Source organism: Oncorhynchus kisutch, unplaced genomic scaffold (genome assembly GCF_002021735.2).
Source record: "Oncorhynchus kisutch isolate 150728-3 unplaced genomic scaffold, Okis_V2 scaffold1286, whole genome shotgun sequence".
Classification (NCBI taxonomy): domain Eukaryota; kingdom Metazoa; phylum Chordata; class Actinopteri; order Salmoniformes; family Salmonidae; genus Oncorhynchus; species Oncorhynchus kisutch.
The window spans coordinates 24,051-43,649 of record NW_022263231.1 but is presented as its reverse complement, the minus strand read 5'-3'; the positions used below and the strand labels follow the sequence as shown (position 1 = coordinate 43,649).

The 19,599-nt window shown below is 44.8% G+C and overlaps 15 non-coding genes across 15 annotated transcripts; 10 read left to right on the top strand and 5 right to left on the bottom strand.

Annotated features, from left to right (window-relative positions):
• Positions 1–233: 233 nt before the first annotated feature.
• Positions 234–352, top strand: LOC116365815 (5S ribosomal RNA). The gene has a single exon (XR_004208185.1). It is a non-coding gene; the product is annotated as a 5S ribosomal RNA (ribosomal RNA).
• A 1,183-nt stretch (positions 353–1,535) lies between these two features.
• On the top strand, positions 1,536–1,654 carry LOC116365814 (5S ribosomal RNA). Its single transcript, XR_004208184.1, has one exon. It is a non-coding gene; the product is annotated as a 5S ribosomal RNA (ribosomal RNA).
• Positions 1,655–2,837: 1,183 nt separating this feature from the next.
• On the top strand, positions 2,838–2,956 carry LOC116365813 (5S ribosomal RNA). Its single transcript, XR_004208183.1, has one exon. It is a non-coding gene; the product is annotated as a 5S ribosomal RNA (ribosomal RNA).
• A 1,184-nt stretch (positions 2,957–4,140) lies between these two features.
• Positions 4,141–4,259, top strand: LOC116365812 (5S ribosomal RNA). The gene has a single exon (XR_004208182.1). It is a non-coding gene; the product is annotated as a 5S ribosomal RNA (ribosomal RNA).
• A 1,183-nt stretch (positions 4,260–5,442) lies between these two features.
• On the top strand, positions 5,443–5,561 carry LOC116365811 (5S ribosomal RNA). The gene has a single exon (XR_004208181.1). It is a non-coding gene; the product is annotated as a 5S ribosomal RNA (ribosomal RNA).
• Positions 5,562–6,746: 1,185 nt separating this feature from the next.
• On the top strand, positions 6,747–6,865 carry LOC116365810 (5S ribosomal RNA). Its single transcript, XR_004208180.1, has one exon. It is a non-coding gene; the product is annotated as a 5S ribosomal RNA (ribosomal RNA).
• A 1,183-nt stretch (positions 6,866–8,048) lies between these two features.
• Positions 8,049–8,167, top strand: LOC116365809 (5S ribosomal RNA). The gene has a single exon (XR_004208179.1). It is a non-coding gene; the product is annotated as a 5S ribosomal RNA (ribosomal RNA).
• Positions 8,168–9,352: 1,185 nt separating this feature from the next.
• On the top strand, positions 9,353–9,471 carry LOC116365807 (5S ribosomal RNA). The gene has a single exon (XR_004208177.1). It is a non-coding gene; the product is annotated as a 5S ribosomal RNA (ribosomal RNA).
• Positions 9,472–10,654: 1,183 nt separating this feature from the next.
• LOC116365806 (5S ribosomal RNA) lies at positions 10,655–10,773 on the top strand. The gene has a single exon (XR_004208176.1). It is a non-coding gene; the product is annotated as a 5S ribosomal RNA (ribosomal RNA).
• A 1,183-nt stretch (positions 10,774–11,956) lies between these two features.
• Positions 11,957–12,075, top strand: LOC116365805 (5S ribosomal RNA). The gene has a single exon (XR_004208175.1). It is a non-coding gene; the product is annotated as a 5S ribosomal RNA (ribosomal RNA).
• Positions 12,076–13,689: 1,614 nt separating this feature from the next.
• On the bottom strand, positions 13,690–13,807 carry LOC116365822 (5S ribosomal RNA). The gene has a single exon (XR_004208192.1). It is a non-coding gene; the product is annotated as a 5S ribosomal RNA (ribosomal RNA).
• A 1,183-nt stretch (positions 13,808–14,990) lies between these two features.
• Positions 14,991–15,109, bottom strand: LOC116365804 (5S ribosomal RNA). The gene has a single exon (XR_004208174.1). It is a non-coding gene; the product is annotated as a 5S ribosomal RNA (ribosomal RNA).
• A 1,183-nt stretch (positions 15,110–16,292) lies between these two features.
• Positions 16,293–16,411, bottom strand: LOC116365803 (5S ribosomal RNA). The gene has a single exon (XR_004208173.1). It is a non-coding gene; the product is annotated as a 5S ribosomal RNA (ribosomal RNA).
• A 1,183-nt stretch (positions 16,412–17,594) lies between these two features.
• On the bottom strand, positions 17,595–17,713 carry LOC116365802 (5S ribosomal RNA). The gene has a single exon (XR_004208172.1). It is a non-coding gene; the product is annotated as a 5S ribosomal RNA (ribosomal RNA).
• A 1,184-nt stretch (positions 17,714–18,897) lies between these two features.
• LOC116365801 (5S ribosomal RNA) lies at positions 18,898–19,016 on the bottom strand. The gene has a single exon (XR_004208171.1). It is a non-coding gene; the product is annotated as a 5S ribosomal RNA (ribosomal RNA).
• Positions 19,017–19,599: the final 583 nt, after the last annotated feature.

The window sequence follows — 19,599 nt, the reverse complement described above, 5'->3', positions numbered from 1 at the left end:
CCGTGATTCCGTGTGGGCGCGCCGTATTATTATATAGGGCCCTAGTCCATGAAGTTGTCATAAGTGTGAATATAGGATATGCCCTCTTCCCCCCCCAGAAGAGTGAAATATATGGGCTGGAAATGTAAGCAAGGTTTGCGCTTTGTCAGTGTGCCACAACGTGGACATTTCTCTGTCTCCCGATGAATGAGCGGCACATTGACTTTATATAGTGTACCAAGAGAGTTCCCTTCGCTTACGGCCATACCAGCCTGAATACGCCCGATCTCGTCCGATCTCGGAAGCTAAGCAGGGTCGGGCCTGGTTAGTACTTGGATGGGAGACCGCCTGGGAATACCAGGTGCTGTAAGCTTTTTGCTCCAGTAGAGGGTACTCTTGTGTCATGCGTGGAGCAACTGCCCTTTATTTAACGCCCTAATAATGTTGTGTCTTTTTATTGGACTACATGCAGTTTGTTAGTGCTGCCCTGCACCTGATCAAATCCAATCATGGACAGTGCGTTTCCCTCGAAATGTTGGCACTACAATCAGCATTTGTTTTTAGGCTCGGAGACTGTCAATGTCTGTCGTCCATTAGGGGCCTGTAAAATCCCTTCAATGTTTTGCCTGAACCCCCCCCCAAAAAAACAATTTCCCCCTCTTCTCCGTTTACATTTCCCGGTTGACCGTTTATACCTGCTTCTCCAGGTTTTCGCTCTCAAAAGTACACGTTTTTAATCGAAATATAACACGATTGGATGTTCTATGTCCACGACAACGTTTAAAACCCTAGCAGGAGACCACTTTTGAGGTCTGGGAAAAATTGAAGACATATCGATTTTGGGGTGTAGTTACCCTTTACACGCAAGTGTGCGCCAGGGAGAGACATTTGTTTGGTTAAGCGGTGTTGCTGTAGCGCTCATGTGATTGCGGAGTTTGCAAAACAAATGGCCTCTGGATTGATGCAAATAATGATGATATAATTCTGCCAAGCTGGCATAGGCTACTTTGCAGTTAACATTTCATTGAGAAAGTTTTTGTGGGAAGCCTTTCCTTCTCTACCAGAAGAAGGTAATCATTAGCCTCATCGCTAACGGCTACACAAAGTGTAGCGCTCCGCACGCATGCGCACAGAAACTGGGCAGTCCTGTGCCGTTTCTGAAAGTTGGGTGGTAATACGAATCACTGATGCATTTTGTTGATGTCTAATGATTCACGTGGGCAAATGAATGCATTTTCTAACAAGTTGAAAGGATTTAGTTGATTTCCTCCTTAGTTCAAAACATTTTTTAATATTGTTGAATTTCGGTTTAAAGTCTGGATTCCGTGATTCCGTGTGGGCGCGCCGTATTATTATATAGGGCCCTAGTCCATGAAGTTGTCATAAGTGTGAATATAGGATATGCCCTCTTCCCCCCCCAGAAGAGTGAAATATATGGGCTGGAAATGTAAGCAAGGTTTGCGCTTTGTCAGTGTGCCACAACGTGGACATTTCTCTGTCTCCCGATGAATGAGCGGCACATTGACTTTATATAGTGTACCAAGAGAGTTCCCTTCGCTTACGGCCATACCAGCCTGAATACGCCCGATCTCGTCCGATCTCGGAAGCTAAGCAGGGTCGGGCCTGGTTAGTACTTGGATGGGAGACCGCCTGGGAATACCAGGTGCTGTAAGCTTTTTGCTCCAGTAGAGGGTACTCTTGTGTCATGCGTGGAGCAACTGCCCTTTATTTAACGCCCTAATAATGTTGTGTCTTTTTATTGGACTACATGCAGTTTGTTAGTGCTGCCCTGCACCTGATCAAATCCAATCATGGACAGTGCGTTTCCCTCGAAATGTTGGCACTACAATCAGCATTTGTTTTTAGGCTCGGAGACTGTCAATGTCTGTCGTCCATTAGGGGCCTGTAAAATCCCTTCAATGTTTTGCCTGAACCCCCCCCCAAAAAAACAATTTCCCCCTCTTCTCCGTTTACATTTCCCGGTTGACCGTTTATACCTGCTTCTCCAGGTTTTCGCTCTCAAAAGTACACGTTTTTAATCGAAATATAACACGATTGGATGTTCTATGTCCACGACAACGTTTAAAACCCTAGCAGGAGACCACTTTTGAGGTCTGGGAAAAATTGAAGACATATCGATTTTGGGGTGTAGTTACCCTTTACACGCAAGTGTGCGCCAGGGAGAGACATTTGTTTGGTTAAGCGGTGTTGCTGTAGCGCTCATGTGATTGCGGAGTTTGCAAAACAAATGGCCTCTGGATTGATGCAAATAATGATGATATAATTCTGCCAAGCTGGCATAGGCTACTTTGCAGTTAACATTTCATTGAGAAAGTTTTTGTGGGAAGCCTTTCCTTCTCTACCAGAAGAAGGTAATCATTAGCCTCATCGCTAACGGCTACACAAAGTGTAGCGCTCCGCACGCATGCGCACAGAAACTGGGCAGTCCTGTGCCGTTTCTGAAAGTTGGGTGGAAATACGAATCACTGATGCATTTTGTTGATGTCTAATGATTCACGTGGGCAAATGAATGCATTTTCTAACAAGTTGAAAGGATTTAGTTGATTTCCTCCTTAGTTCAAAACATTTTTTAATATTGTTGAATTTCGGTTTAAAGTCTGGATTCCGTGATTCCGTGTGGGCGCGCCGTATTATTATATAGGGCCCTAGTCCATGAAGTTGTCATAAGTGTGAATATAGGATATGCCCTCTTCCCCCCCCAGAAGAGTGAAATATATGGGCTGGAAATGTAAGCAAGGTTTGCGCTTTGTCAGTGTGCCACAACGTGGACATTTCTCTGTCTCCCGATGAATGAGCGGCACATTGACTTTATATAGTGTACCAAGAGAGTTCCCTTCGCTTACGGCCATACCAGCCTGAATACGCCCGATCTCGTCCGATCTCGGAAGCTAAGCAGGGTCGGGCCTGGTTAGTACTTGGATGGGAGACCGCCTGGGAATACCAGGTGCTGTAAGCTTTTTGCTCCAGTAGAGGGTACTCTTGTGTCATGCGTGGAGCAACTGCCCTTTATTTAACGCCCTAATAATGTTGTGTCTTTTTATTGGACTACATGCAGTTTGTTAGTGCTGCCCTGCACCTGATCAAATCCAATCATGGACAGTGCGTTTCCCTCGAAATGTTGGCACTACAATCAGCATTTGTTTTTAGGCTCGGAGACTGTCAATGTCTGTCGTCCATTAGGGGCCTGTAAAATCCCTTCAATGTTTTGCCTGAACCCCCCCCCAAAAAAACAATTTCCCCCTCTTCTCCGTTTACATTTCCCGGTTGACCGTTTATACCTGCTTCTCCAGGTTTTCGCTCTCAAAAGTACACGTTTTTAATCGAAATATAACACGATTGGATGTTCTATGTCCACGACAACGTTTAAAACCCTAGCAGGAGACCACTTTTGAGGTCTGGGAAAAATTGAAGACATATCGATTTTGGGGTGTAGTTACCCTTTACACGCAAGTGTGCGCCAGGGAGAGACATTTGTTTGGTTAAGCGGTGTTGCTGTAGCGCTCATGTGATTGCGGAGTTTGCAAAACAAATGGCCTCTGGATTGATGCAAATAATGATGATATAATTCTGCCAAGCTGGCATAGGCTACTTTGCAGTTAACATTTCATTGAGAAAGTTTTTGTGGGAAGCCTTTCCTTCTCTACCAGAAGAAGGTAATCATTAGCCTCATCGCTAACGGCTACACAAAGTGTAGCGCTCCGCACGCATGCGCACAGAAACTGGGCAGTCCTGTGCCGTTTCTGAAAGTTGGGTGGTAATACGAATCACTGATGCATTTTGTTGATGTCTAATGATTCACGTGGGCAAATGAATGCATTTTCTAACAAGTTGAAAGGATTTAGTTGATTTCCTCCTTAGTTCAAAACATTTTTTAATATTGTTGAATTTCGGTTTAAAGTCTGGATTCCGTGATTCCGTGTGGGCGCGCCGTATTATTATATAGGGCCCTAGTCCATGAAGTTGTCATAAGTGTGAATATAGGATATGCCCTCTTCCCCCCCCCAGAAGAGTGAAATATATGGGCTGGAAATGTAAGCAAGGTTTGCGCTTTGTCAGTGTGCCACAACGTGGACATTTCTCTGTCTCCCGATGAATGAGCGGCACATTGACTTTATATAGTGTACCAAGAGAGTTCCCTTCGCTTACGGCCATACCAGCCTGAATACGCCCGATCTCGTCCGATCTCGGAAGCTAAGCAGGGTCGGGCCTGGTTAGTACTTGGATGGGAGACCGCCTGGGAATACCAGGTGCTGTAAGCTTTTTGCTCCAGTAGAGGGTACTCTTGTGTCATGCGTGGAGCAACTGCCCTTTATTTAACGCCCTAATAATGTTGTGTCTTTTTATTGGACTACATGCAGTTTGTTAGTGCTGCCCTGCACCTGATCAAATCCAATCATGGACAGTGCGTTTCCCTCGAAATGTTGGCACTACAATCAGCATTTGTTTTTAGGCTCGGAGACTGTCAATGTCTGTCGTCCATTAGGGGCCTGTAAAATCCCTTCAATGTTTTGCCTGAACCCCCCCCCAAAAAAACAATTTCCCCCTCTTCTCCGTTTACATTTCCCGGTTGACCGTTTATACCTGCTTCTCCAGGTTTTCGCTCTCAAAAGTACACGTTTTTAATCGAAATATAACACGATTGGATGTTCTATGTCCACGACAACGTTTAAAACCCTAGCAGGAGACCACTTTTGAGGTCTGGGAAAAATTGAAGACATATCGATTTTGGGGTGTAGTTACCCTTTACACGCAAGTGTGCGCCAGGGAGAGACATTTGTTTGGTTAAGCGGTGTTGCTGTAGCGCTCATGTGATTGCGGAGTTTGCAAAACAAATGGCCTCTGGATTGATGCAAATAATGATGATATAATTCTGCCAAGCTGGCATAGGCTACTTTGCAGTTAACATTTCATTGAGAAAGTTTTTGTGGGAAGCCTTTCCTTCTCTACCAGAAGAAGGTAATCATTAGCCTCATCGCTAACGGCTACACAAAGTGTAGCGCTCCGCACGCATGCGCACAGAAACTGGGCAGTCCTGTGCCGTTTCTGAAAGTTGGGTGGTAATACGAATCACTGATGCATTTTGTTGATGTCTAATGATTCACGTGGGCAAATGAATGCATTTTCTAACAAGTTGAAAGGATTTAGTTGATTTCCTCCTTAGTTCAAAACATTTTTTAATATTGTTGAATTTCGGTTTAAAGTCTGGATTCCGTGATTCCGTGTGGGCGCGCCGTATTATTATATAGGGCCCTAGTCCATGAAGTTGTCATAAGTGTGAATATAGGATATGCCCTCTTCCCCCCCCAGAAGAGTGAAATATATGGGCTGGAAATGTAAGCAAGGTTTGCGCTTTGTCAGTGTGCCACAACGTGGACATTTCTCTGTCTCCCGATGAATGAGCGGCACATTGACTTTATATAGTGTACCAAGAGAGTTCCCTTCGCTTACGGCCATACCAGCCTGAATACGCCCGATCTCGTCCGATCTCGGAAGCTAAGCAGGGTCGGGCCTGGTTAGTACTTGGATGGGAGACCGCCTGGGAATACCAGGTGCTGTAAGCTTTTTGCTCCAGTAGAGGGTACTCTTGTGTCATGCGTGGAGCAACTGCCCTTTATTTAACGCCCTAATAATGTTGTGTCTTTTTATTGGACTACATGCAGTTTGTTAGTGCTGCCCTGCACCTGATCAAATCCAATCATGGACAGTGCGTTTCCCTCGAAATGTTGGCACTACAATCAGCATTTGTTTTTAGGCTCGGAGACTGTCAATGTCTGTCGTCCATTAGGGGCCTGTAAAATCCCTTCAATGTTTTGCCTGAACCCCCCCCCAAAAAAACAATTTCCCCCTCTTCTCCGTTTACATTTCCCGGTTGACCGTTTATACCTGCTTCTCCAGGTTTTCGCTCTCAAAAGTACACGTTTTTAATCGAAATATAACACGATTGGATGTTCTATGTCCACGACAACGTTTAAAACCCTAGCAGGAGACCACTTTTGAGGTCTGGGAAAAATTGAAGACATATCGATTTTGGGGTGTAGTTACCCTTTACACGCAAGTGTGCGCCAGGGAGAGACATTTGTTTGGTTAAGCGGTGTTGCTGTAGCGCTCATGTGATTGCGGAGTTTGCAAAACAAATGGCCTCTGGATTGATGCAAATAATGATGATATAATTCTGCCAAGCTGGCATAGGCTACTTTGCAGTTAACATTTCATTGAGAAAGTTTTTGTGGGAAGCCTTTCCTTCTCTACCAGAAGAAGGTAATCATTAGCCTCATCGCTAACGGCTACACAAAGTGTAGCGCTCCGCACGCATGCGCACAGAAACTGGGCAGTCCTGTGCCGTTTCTGAAAGTTGGGTGGTAAATACGAATCACTGATGCATTTTGTTGATGTCTAATGATTCACGTGGGCAAATGAATGCATTTTCTAACAAGTTGAAAGGATTTAGTTGATTTCCTCCTTAGTTCAAAACATTTTTTAATATTGTTGAATTTCGGTTTAAAGTCTGGATTCCGTGATTCCGTGTGGGCGCGCCGTATTATTATATAGGGCCCTAGTCCATGAAGTTGTCATAAGTGTGAATATAGGATATGCCCTCTTCCCCCCCCCAGAAGAGTGAAATATATGGGCTGGAAATGTAAGCAAGGTTTGCGCTTTGTCAGTGTGCCACAACGTGGACATTTCTCTGTCTCCCGATGAATGAGCGGCACATTGACTTTATATAGTGTACCAAGAGAGTTCCCTTCGCTTACGGCCATACCAGCCTGAATACGCCCGATCTCGTCCGATCTCGGAAGCTAAGCAGGGTCGGGCCTGGTTAGTACTTGGATGGGAGACCGCCTGGGAATACCAGGTGCTGTAAGCTTTTTGCTCCAGTAGAGGGTACTCTTGTGTCATGCGTGGAGCAACTGCCCTTTATTTAACGCCCTAATAATGTTGTGTCTTTTTATTGGACTACATGCAGTTTGTTAGTGCTGCCCTGCACCTGATCAAATCCAATCATGGACAGTGCGTTTCCCTCGAAATGTTGGCACTACAATCAGCATTTGTTTTTAGGCTCGGAGACTGTCAATGTCTGTCGTCCATTAGGGGCCTGTAAAATCCCTTCAATGTTTTGCCTGAACCCCCCCCCAAAAAAACAATTTCCCCCTCTTCTCCGTTTACATTTCCCGGTTGACCGTTTATACCTGCTTCTCCAGGTTTTCGCTCTCAAAAGTACACGTTTTTAATCGAAATATAACACGATTGGATGTTCTATGTCCACGACAACGTTTAAAACCCTAGCAGGAGACCACTTTTGAGGTCTGGGAAAAATTGAAGACATATCGATTTTGGGGTGTAGTTACCCTTTACACGCAAGTGTGCGCCAGGGAGAGACATTTGTTTGGTTAAGCGGTGTTGCTGTAGCGCTCATGTGATTGCGGAGTTTGCAAAACAAATGGCCTCTGGATTGATGCAAATAATGATGATATAATTCTGCCAAGCTGGCATAGGCTACTTTGCAGTTAACATTTCATTGAGAAAGTTTTTGTGGGAAGCCTTTCCTTCTCTACCAGAAGAAGGTAATCATTAGCCTCATCGCTAACGGCTACACAAAGTGTAGCGCTCCGCACGCATGCGCACAGAAACTGGGCAGTCCTGTGCCGTTTCTGAAAGTTGGGTGGTAATACGAATCACTGATGCATTTTGTTGATGTCTAATGATTCACGTGGGCAAATGAATGCATTTTCTAACAAGTTGAAAGGATTTAGTTGATTTCCTCCTTAGTTCAAAACATTTTTTAATATTGTTGAATTTCGGTTTAAAGTCTGGATTCCGTGATTCCGTGTGGGCGCGCCGTATTATTATATAGGGCCCTAGTCCATGAAGTTGTCATAAGTGTGAATATAGGATATGCCCTCTTCCCCCCCCAGAAGAGTGAAATATATGGGCTGGAAATGTAAGCAAGGTTTGCGCTTTGTCAGTGTGCCACAACGTGGACATTTCTCTGTCTCCCGATGAATGAGCGGCACATTGACTTTATATAGTGTACCAAGAGAGTTCCCTTCGCTTACGGCCATACCAGCCTGAATACGCCCGATCTCGTCCGATCTCGGAAGCTAAGCAGGGTCGGGCCTGGTTAGTACTTGGATGGGAGACCGCCTGGGAATACCAGGTGCTGTAAGCTTTTTGCTCCAGTAGAGGGTACTCTTGTGTCATGCGTGGAGCAACTGCCCTTTATTTAACGCCCTAATAATGTTGTGTCTTTTTATTGGACTACATGCAGTTTGTTAGTGCTGCCCTGCACCTGATCAAATCCAATCATGGACAGTGCGTTTCCCTCGAAATGTTGGCACTACAATCAGCATTTGTTTTTAGGCTCGGAGACTGTCAATGTCTGTCGTCCATTAGGGGCCTGTAAAATCCCTTCAATGTTTTGCCTGAACCCCCCCCCCAAAAAAACAATTTCCCCCTCTTCTCCGTTTACATTTCCCGGTTGACCGTTTATACCTGCTTCTCCAGGTTTTCGCTCTCAAAAGTACACGTTTTTAATCGAAATATAACACGATTGGATGTTCTATGTCCACGACAACGTTTAAAACCCTAGCAGGAGACCACTTTTGAGGTCTGGGAAAAATTGAAGACATATCGATTTTGGGGTGTAGTTACCCTTTACACGCAAGTGTGCGCCAGGGAGAGACATTTGTTTGGTTAAGCGGTGTTGCTGTAGCGCTCATGTGATTGCGGAGTTTGCAAAACAAATGGCCTCTGGATTGATGCAAATAATGATGATATAATTCTGCCAAGCTGGCATAGGCTACTTTGCAGTTAACATTTCATTGAGAAAGTTTTTGTGGGAAGCCTTTCCTTCTCTACCAGAAGAAGGTAATCATTAGCCTCATCGCTAACGGCTACACAAAGTGTAGCGCTCCGCACGCATGCGCACAGAAACTGGGCAGTCCTGTGCCGTTTCTGAAAGTTGGGTGGTAATACGAATCACTGATGCATTTTGTTGATGTCTAATGATTCACGTGGGCAAATGAATGCATTTTCTAACAAGTTGAAAGGATTTAGTTGATTTCCTCCTTAGTTCAAAACATTTTTTAATATTGTTGAATTTCGGTTTAAAGTCTGGATTCCGTGATTCCGTGTGGGCGCGCCGTATTATTATATAGGGCCCTAGTCCATGAAGTTGTCATAAGTGTGAATATAGGATATGCCCTCTTCCCCCCCCCAGAAGAGTGAAATATATGGGCTGGAAATGTAAGCAAGGTTTGCGCTTTGTCAGTGTGCCACAACGTGGACATTTCTCTGTCTCCCGATGAATGAGCGGCACATTGACTTTATATAGTGTACCAAGAGAGTTCCCTTCGCTTACGGCCATACCAGCCTGAATACGCCCGATCTCGTCCGATCTCGGAAGCTAAGCAGGGTCGGGCCTGGTTAGTACTTGGATGGGAGACCGCCTGGGAATACCAGGTGCTGTAAGCTTTTTGCTCCAGTAGAGGGTACTCTTGTGTCATGCGTGGAGCAACTGCCCTTTATTTAACGCCCTAATAATGTTGTGTCTTTTTATTGGACTACATGCAGTTTGTTAGTGCTGCCCTGCACCTGATCAAATCCAATCATGGACAGTGCGTTTCCCTCGAAATGTTGGCACTACAATCAGCATTTGTTTTTAGGCTCGGAGACTGTCAATGTCTGTCGTCCATTAGGGGCCTGTAAAATCCCTTCAATGTTTTGCCTGAACCCCCCCCCAAAAAAACAATTTCCCCCTCTTCTCCGTTTACATTTCCCGGTTGACCGTTTATACCTGCTTCTCCAGGTTTTCGCTCTCAAAAGTACACGTTTTTAATCGAAATATAACACGATTGGATGTTCTATGTCCACGACAACGTTTAAAACCCTAGCAGGAGACCACTTTTGAGGTCTGGGAAAAATTGAAGACATATCGATTTTGGGGTGTAGTTACCCTTTACACGCAAGTGTGCGCCAGGGAGAGACATTTGTTTGGTTAAGCGGTGTTGCTGTAGCGCTCATGTGATTGCGGAGTTTGCAAAACAAATGGCCTCTGGATTGATGCAAATAATGATGATATAATTCTGCCAAGCTGGCATAGGCTACTTTGCAGTTAACATTTCATTGAGAAAGTTTTTGTGGGAAGCCTTTCCTTCTCTACCAGAAGAAGGTAATCATTAGCCTCATCGCTAACGGCTACACAAAGTGTAGCGCTCCGCACGCATGCGCACAGAAACTGGGCAGTCCTGTGCCGTTTCTGAAAGTTGGGTGGAAATACGAATCACTGATGCATTTTGTTGATGTCTAATGATTCACGTGGGCAAATGAATGCATTTTCTAACAAGTTGAAAGGATTTAGTTGATTTCCTCCTTAGTTCAAAACATTTTTTAATATTGTTGAATTTCGGTTTAAAGTCTGGATTCCGTGATTCCGTGTGGGCGCGCCGTATTATTATATAGGGCCCTAGTCCATGAAGTTGTCATAAGTGTGAATATAGGATATGCCCTCTTCCCCCCCCAGAAGAGTGAAATATATGGGCTGGAAATGTAAGCAAGGTTTGCGCTTTGTCAGTGTGCCACAACGTGGACATTTCTCTGTCTCCCGATGAATGAGCGGCACATTGACTTTATATAGTGTACCAAGAGAGTTCCCTTCGCTTACGGCCATACCAGCCTGAATACGCCCGATCTCGTCCGATCTCGGAAGCTAAGCAGGGTCGGGCCTGGTTAGTACTTGGATGGGAGACCGCCTGGGAATACCAGGTGCTGTAAGCTTTTTGCTCCAGTAGAGGGTACTCTTGTGTCATGCGTGGAGCAACTGCCCTTTATTTAACGCCCTAATAATGTTGTGTCTTTTTATTGGACTACATGCAGTTTGTTAGTGCTGCCCTGCACCTGATCAAATCCAATCATGGACAGTGCGTTTCCCTCGAAATGTTGGCACTACAATCAGCATTTGTTTTTAGGCTCGGAGACTGTCAATGTCTGTCGTCCATTAGGGGCCTGTAAAATCCCTTCAATGTTTTGCCTGAACCCCCCCCCAAAAAAACAATTTCCCCCTCTTCTCCGTTTACATTTCCCGGTTGACCGTTTATACCTGCTTCTCCAGGTTTTCGCTCTCAAAAGTACACGTTTTTAATCGAAATATAACACGATTGGATGTTCTATGTCCACGACAACGTTTAAAACCCTAGCAGGAGACCACTTTTGAGGTCTGGGAAAAATTGAAGACATATCGATTTTGGGGTGTAGTTACCCTTTACACGCAAGTGTGCGCCAGGGAGAGACATTTGTTTGGTTAAGCGGTGTTGCTGTAGCGCTCATGTGATTGCGGAGTTTGCAAAACAAATGGCCTCTGGATTGATGCAAATAATGATGATATAATTCTGCCAAGCTGGCATAGGCTACTTTGCAGTTAACATTTCATTGAGAAAGTTTTTGTGGGAAGCCTTTCCTTCTCTACCAGAAGAAGGTAATCATTAGCCTCATCGCTAACGGCTACACAAAGTGTAGCGCTCCGCACGCATGCGCACAGAAACTGGGCAGTCCTGTGCCGTTTCTGAAAGTTGGGTGGTAATACGAATCACTGATGCATTTTGTTGATGTCTAATGATTCACGTGGGCAAATGAATGCATTTTCTAACAAGTTGAAAGGATTTAGTTGATTTCCTCCTTAGTTCAAAACATTTTTTAATATTGTTGAATTTCGGTTTAAAGTCTGGATTCCGTGATTCCGTGTGGGCGCGCCGTATTATTATATAGGGCCCTAGTCCATGAAGTTGTCATAAGTGTGAATATAGGATATGCCCTCTTCCCCCCCCAGAAGAGTGAAATATATGGGCTGGAAATGTAAGCAAGGTTTGCGCTTTGTCAGTGTGCCACAACGTGGACATTTCTCTGTCTCCCGATGAATGAGCGGCACATTGACTTTATATAGTGTACCAAGAGAGTTCCCTTCGCTTACGGCCATACCAGCCTGAATACGCCCGATCTCGTCCGATCTCGGAAGCTAAGCAGGGTCGGGCCTGGTTAGTACTTGGATGGGAGACCGCCTGGGAATACCAGGTGCTGTAAGCTTTTTGCTCCAGTAGAGGGTACTCTTGTGTCATGCGTGGAGCAACTGCCCTTTATTTAACGCCCTAATAATGTTGTGTCTTTTTATTGGACTACATGCAGTTTGTTAGTGCTGCCCTGCACCTGATCAAATCCAATCATGGACAGTGCGTTTCCCTCGAAATGTTGGCACTACAATCAGCATTTGTTTTTAGGCTCGGAGACTGTCAATGTCTGTCGTCCATTAGGGGCCTGTAAAATCCCTTCAATGTTTTGCCTGAACCCCCCCCCAAAAAAACAATTTCCCCCTCTTCTCCGTTTACATTTCCCGGTTGACCGTTTATACCTGCTTCTCCAGGTTTTCGCTCTCAAAAGTACACGTTTTTAATCGAAATATAACACGATTGGATGTTCTATGTCCACGACAACGTTTAAAACCCTAGCAGGAGACCACTTTTGAGGTCTGGGAAAAATTGAAGACATATCGATTTTGGGGTGTAGTTACCCTTTACACGCAAGTGTGCGCCAGGGAGAGACATTTGTTTGGTTAAGCGGTGTTGCTGTAGCGCTCATGTGATTGCGGAGTTTGCAAAACAAATGGCCTCTGGATTGATGCAAATAATGATGATATAATTCTGCCAAGCTGGCATAGGCTACTTTGCAGTTAACATTTCATTGAGAAAGTTTTTGTGGGAAGCCTTTCCTTCTCTACCAGAAGAAGGTAATCATTAGCCTCATCGCTAACGGCTACACAAAGTGTAGCGCTCCGCACGCATGCGCACAGAAACTGGGCAGTCCTGTGCCGTTTCTGAAAGTTGGGTGGAAATACGAATCACTGATGCATTTTGTTGATGTCTAATGATTCACGTGGGCAAATGAATGCATTTTCTAACAAGTTGAAAGGATTTAGTTGATTTCCTCCTTAGTTCAAAACATTTTTTAATATTGTTGAATTTCGGTTTAAAGTCTGGATTCCGTGATTCCGTGTGGGCGCGCCGTATTATTATATAGGGCCCTAGTCCATGAAGTTGTCATAAGTGTGAATATAGGATATGCCTTTCCCCCCCCAGAAGATTAATAACTGAAAGTAGCAAGGTTTGCGCTTTGTCAGTGTGCCACAACGGACATTCTCTGTCTCCCATGAAGAGCGCACATACTATGAGGCCACAGAGTTCCTTCGCTTACGCCAAACCAGCCTAATACGGCGCACCATCTCTTGCGATCTCGGAACTAAGCAGGTCGCCTTAATCTTGATGGAGACCCCTGGAAAAGTGGCTTTTCTCCTGTAGAGGTTACTCTGTCATGCGTGGAGCAACTGCCACTTTATTCTAAAAACGTTCTTTTGAGACCAGAACAGGTATAACTGCAACTGAAGTAACGAAATTTTTTTGGTTAAACTAAGCATTTACAGGCCTATGGACGACAGACATTGACAGTTCTCCGAGCCTAAAAAACAAATGCTGATTGTAGTGCCAACATTTCGAGGGAAACGCACTGTCCATGATTGGATTTGATCAGGTGCAGGGCAGCACTAACAAACTGCATGTAGTCCAATAAAAAGACACAACATTATTAGGGCGTTAAATAAAGGGCAGTTGCTCCACGCATGACACAAGAGTACCCTCTACTGGAGCAAAAAGCTTACAGCACCTGGTATTCCCAGGCGGTCTCCATCCAAGTACTAACCAGGCCCGACCCTGCTTAGCTTCCGAGATCGGACGAGATCGGGCGTATTCAGGCTGGTATGGCCGTAAGCGAAGGGAACTCTCTTGGTACACTATATAAAGTCAATGTGCCGCTCATTCATCGGGAGACAGAGAAATGTCCACGTTGTGGCACACTGACAAAGCGCAAACCTTGCTTACATTTCCAGCCCATATATTTCACTCTTCTGGGGGGGGAAGAGGGCATATCCTATATTCACACTTATGACAACTTCATGGACTAGGGCCCTATATAATAATACGGCGCGCCCACACGGAATCACGGAATCCAGACTTTAAACCGAAATTCAACAATATTAAAAAATGTTTTGAACTAAGGAGGAAATCAACTAAATCCTTTCAACTTGTTAGAAAATGCATTCATTTGCCCACGTGAATCATTAGACATCAACAAAATGCATCAGTGATTCGTATTACCACCCAACTTTCAGAAACGGCACAGGACTGCCCAGTTTCTGTGCGCATGCGTGCGGAGCGCTACACTTTGTGTAGCCGTTAGCGATGAGGCTAATGATTACCTTCTTCTGGTAGAGAAGGAAAGGCTTCCCACAAAAACTTTCTCAATGAAATGTTAACTGCAAAGTAGCCTATGCCAGCTTGGCAGAATTATATCATCATTATTTGCATCAATCCAGAGGCCATTTGTTTTGCAAACTCCGCAATCACATGAGCGCTACAGCAACACCGCTTAACCAAACAAATGTCTCTCCCTGGCGCACACTTGCGTGTAAAGGGTAACTACACCCCAAAATCGATATGTCTTCAATTTTTCCCAGACCTCAAAAGTGGTCTCCTGCTAGGGTTTTAAACGTTGTCGTGGACATAGAACATCCAATCGTGTTATATTTCGATTAAAAACGTGTACTTTTGAGAGCGAAAACCTGGAGAAGCAGGTATAAACGGTCAACCGGGAAATGTAAACGGAGAAGAGGGGGAAATTGTTTTTTTGGGGGGGGGTTCAGGCAAAACATTGAAGGGATTTTACAGGCCCCTAATGGACGACAGACATTGACAGTCTCCGAGCCTAAAAACAAATGCTGATTGTAGTGCCAACATTTCGAGGGAAACGCACTGTCCATGATTGGATTTGATCAGGTGCAGGGCAGCACTAACAAACTGCATGTAGTCCAATAAAAAGACACAACATTATTAGGGCGTTAAATAAAGGGCAGTTGCTCCACGCATGACACAAGAGTACCCTCTACTGGAGCAAAAAGCTTACAGCACCTGGTATTCCCAGGCGGTCTCCCATCCAAGTACTAACCAGGCCCGACCCTGCTTAGCTTCCGAGATCGGACGAGATCGGGCGTATTCAGGCTGGTATGGCCGTAAGCGAAGGGAACTCTCTTGGTACACTATATAAAGTCAATGTGCCGCTCATTCATCGGGAGACAGAGAAATGTCCACGTTGTGGCACACTGACAAAGCGCAAACCTTGCTTACATTTCCAGCCCATATATTTCACTCTTCTGGGGGGGGAAGAGGGCATATCCTATATTCACACTTATGACAACTTCATGGACTAGGGCCCTATATAATAATACGGCGCGCCCACACGGAATCACGGAATCCAGACTTTAAACCGAAATTCAACAATATTAAAAAATGTTTTGAACTAAGGAGGAAATCAACTAAATCCTTTCAACTTGTTAGAAAATGCATTCATTTGCCCACGTGAATCATTAGACATCAACAAAATGCATCAGTGATTCGTATTTCCACCCAACTTTCAGAAACGGCACAGGACTGCCCAGTTTCTGTGCGCATGCGTGCGGAGCGCTACACTTTGTGTAGCCGTTAGCGATGAGGCTAATGATTACCTTCTTCTGGTAGAGAAGGAAAGGCTTCCCACAAAAACTTTCTCAATGAAATGTTAACTGCAAAGTAGCCTATGCCAGCTTGGCAGAATTATATCATCATTATTTGCATCAATCCAGAGGCCATTTGTTTTGCAAACTCCGCAATCACATGAGCGCTACAGCAACACCGCTTAACCAAACAAATGTCTCTCCCTGGCGCACACTTGCGTGTAAAGGGTAACTACACCCCAAAATCGATATGTCTTCAATTTTTCCCAGACCTCAAAAGTGGTCTCCTGCTAGGGTTTTAAACGTTGTCGTGGACATAGAACATCCAATCGTGTTATATTTCGATTAAAAACGTGTACTTTTGAGAGCGAAAACCTGGAGAAGCAGGTATAAACGGTCAACCGGGAAATGTAAACGGAGAAGAGGGGGAAATTGTTTTTTTGGGGGGGGGTTCAGGCAAAACATTGAAGGGATTTTACAGGCCCCTAATGGACGACAGACATTGACAGTCTCCGAGCCTAAAAACAAATGCTGATTGTAGTGCCAACATTTCGAGGGAAACGCACTGTCCATGATTGGATTTGATCAGGTGCAGGGCAGCACTAACAAACTGCATGTAGTCCAATAAAAAGACACAACATTATTAGGGCGTTAAATAAAGGGCAGTTGCTCCACGCATGACACAAGAGTACCCTCTACTGGAGCAAAAAGCTTACAGCACCTGGTATTCCCAGGCGGTCTCCCATCCAAGTACTAACCAGGCCCGACCCTGCTTAGCTTCCGAGATCGGACGAGATCGGGCGTATTCAGGCTGGTATGGCCGTAAGCGAAGGGAACTCTCTTGGTACACTATATAAAGTCAATGTGCCGCTCATTCATCGGGAGACAGAGAAATGTCCACGTTGTGGCACACTGACAAAGCGCAAACCTTGCTTACATTTCCAGCCCATATATTTCACTCTTCTGGGGGGGGAAGAGGGCATATCCTATATTCACACTTATGACAACTTCATGGACTAGGGCCCTATATAATAATACGGCGCGCCCACACGGAATCACGGAATCCAGACTTTAAACCGAAATTCAACAATATTAAAAAATGTTTTGAACTAAGGAGGAAATCAACTAAATCCTTTCAACTTGTTAGAAAATGCATTCATTTGCCCACGTGAATCATTAGACATCAACAAAATGCATCAGTGATTCGTATTACCACCCAACTTTCAGAAACGGCACAGGACTGCCCAGTTTCTGTGCGCATGCGTGCGGAGCGCTACACTTTGTGTAGCCGTTAGCGATGAGGCTAATGATTACCTTCTTCTGGTAGAGAAGGAAAGGCTTCCCACAAAAACTTTCTCAATGAAATGTTAACTGCAAAGTAGCCTATGCCAGCTTGGCAGAATTATATCATCATTATTTGCATCAATCCAGAGGCCATTTGTTTTGCAAACTCCGCAATCACATGAGCGCTACAGCAACACCGCTTAACCAAACAAATGTCTCTCCCTGGCGCACACTTGCGTGTAAAGGGTAACTACACCCCAAAATCGATATGTCTTCAATTTTTCCCAGACCTCAAAAGTGGTCTCCTGCTAGGGTTTTAAACGTTGTCGTGGACATAGAACATCCAATCGTGTTATATTTCGATTAAAAACGTGTACTTTTGAGAGCGAAAACCTGGAGAAGCAGGTATAAACGGTCAACCGGGAAATGTAAACGGAGAAGAGGGGGAAATTGTTTTTTTGGGGGGGGGTTCAGGCAAAACATTGAAGGGATTTTACAGGCCCCTAATGGACGACAGACATTGACAGTCTCCGAGCCTAAAAACAAATGCTGATTGTAGTGCCAACATTTCGAGGGAAACGCACTGTCCATGATTGGATTTGATCAGGTGCAGGGCAGCACTAACAAACTGCATGTAGTCCAATAAAAAGACACAACATTATTAGGGCGTTAAATAAAGGGCAGTTGCTCCACGCATGACACAAGAGTACCCTCTACTGGAGCAAAAAGCTTACAGCACCTGGTATTCCCAGGCGGTCTCCCATCCAAGTACTAACCAGGCCCGACCCTGCTTAGCTTCCGAGATCGGACGAGATCGGGCGTATTCAGGCTGGTATGGCCGTAAGCGAAGGGAACTCTCTTGGTACACTATATAAAGTCAATGTGCCGCTCATTCATCGGGAGACAGAGAAATGTCCACGTTGTGGCACACTGACAAAGCGCAAACCTTGCTTACATTTCCAGCCCATATATTTCACTCTTCTGGGGGGGGGAAGAGGGCATATCCTATATTCACACTTATGACAACTTCATGGACTAGGGCCCTATATAATAATACGGCGCGCCCACACGGAATCACGGAATCCAGACTTTAAACCGAAATTCAACAATATTAAAAAATGTTTTGAACTAAGGAGGAAATCAACTAAATCCTTTCAACTTGTTAGAAAATGCATTCATTTGCCCACGTGAATCATTAGACATCAACAAAATGCATCAGTGATTCGTATTACCACCCAACTTTCAGAAACGGCACAGGACTGCCCAGTTTCTGTGCGCATGCGTGCGGAGCGCTACACTTTGTGTAGCCGTTAGCGATGAGGCTAATGATTACCTTCTTCTGGTAGAGAAGGAAAGGCTTCCCACAAAAACTTTCTCAATGAAATGTTAACTGCAAAGTAGCCTATGCCAGCTTGGCAGAATTATATCATCATTATTTGCATCAATCCAGAGGCCATTTGTTTTGCAAACTCCGCAATCACATGAGCGCTACAGCAACACCGCTTAACCAAACAAATGTCTCTCCCTGGCGCACACTTGCGTGTAAAGGGTAACTACACCCCAAAATCGATATGTCTTCAATTTTTCCCAGACCTCAAAAGTGGTCTCCTGCTAGGGTTTTAAACGTTGTCGTGGACATAGAACATCCAATCGTGTTATATTTCGATTAAAAACGTGTACTTTTGAGAGCGAAAACCTGGAGAAGCAGGTATAAACGGTCAACCGGGAAATGTAAACGGAGAAGAGGGGGAAATTGTTTTTTTGGGGGGGGGTTCAGGCAAAACATTGAAGGGATTTTACAGGCCCCTAATGGACGACAGACATTGACAGTCTCCGAGCCTAAAAACAAATGCTGATTGTAGTGCCAACATTTCGAGGGAAACGCACTGTCCATGATTGGATTTGATCAGGTGCAGGGCAGCACTAACAAACTGCATGTAGTCCAATAAAAAGACACAACATTATTAGGGCGTTAAATAAAGGGCAGTTGCTCCACGCATGACACAAGAGTACCCTCTACTGGAGCAAAAAGCTTACAGCACCTGGTATTCCCAGGCGGTCTCCCATCCAAGTACTAACCAGGCCCGACCCTGCTTAGCTTCCGAGATCGGACGAGATCGGGCGTATTCAGGCTGGTATGGCCGTAAGCGAAGGGAACTCTCTTGGTACACTATATAAAGTCAATGTGCCGCTCATTCATCGGGAGACAGAGAAATGTCCACGTTGTGGCACACTGACAAAGCGCAAACCTTGCTTACATTTCCAGCCCATATATTTCACTCTTCTGGGGGGGGAAGAGGGCATATCCTATATTCACACTTATGACAACTTCATGGACTAGGGCCCTATATAATAATACGGCGCGCCCACACGGAATCACGGAATCCAGACTTTAAACCGAAATTCAACAATATTAAAAAATGTTTTGAACTAAGGAGGAAATCAACTAAATCCTTTCAACTTGTTAGAAAATGCATTCATTTGCCCACGTGAATCATTAGACATCAACAAAATGCATCAGTGATTCGTATTACCACCCAACTTTCAGAAACGGCACAGGACTGCCCAGTTTCTGTGCGCATGCGTGCGGAGCGCTACACTTTGTGTAGCCGTTAGCGATGAGGCTAATGATTACCTTCTTCTGGTAGAGAAGGAAAGGCTTCCCACAAAAACTTTCTCAATGAAATGTTAACTGCAAAGTAGCCTATGCCAGCTTGGCAGAATTATATCAT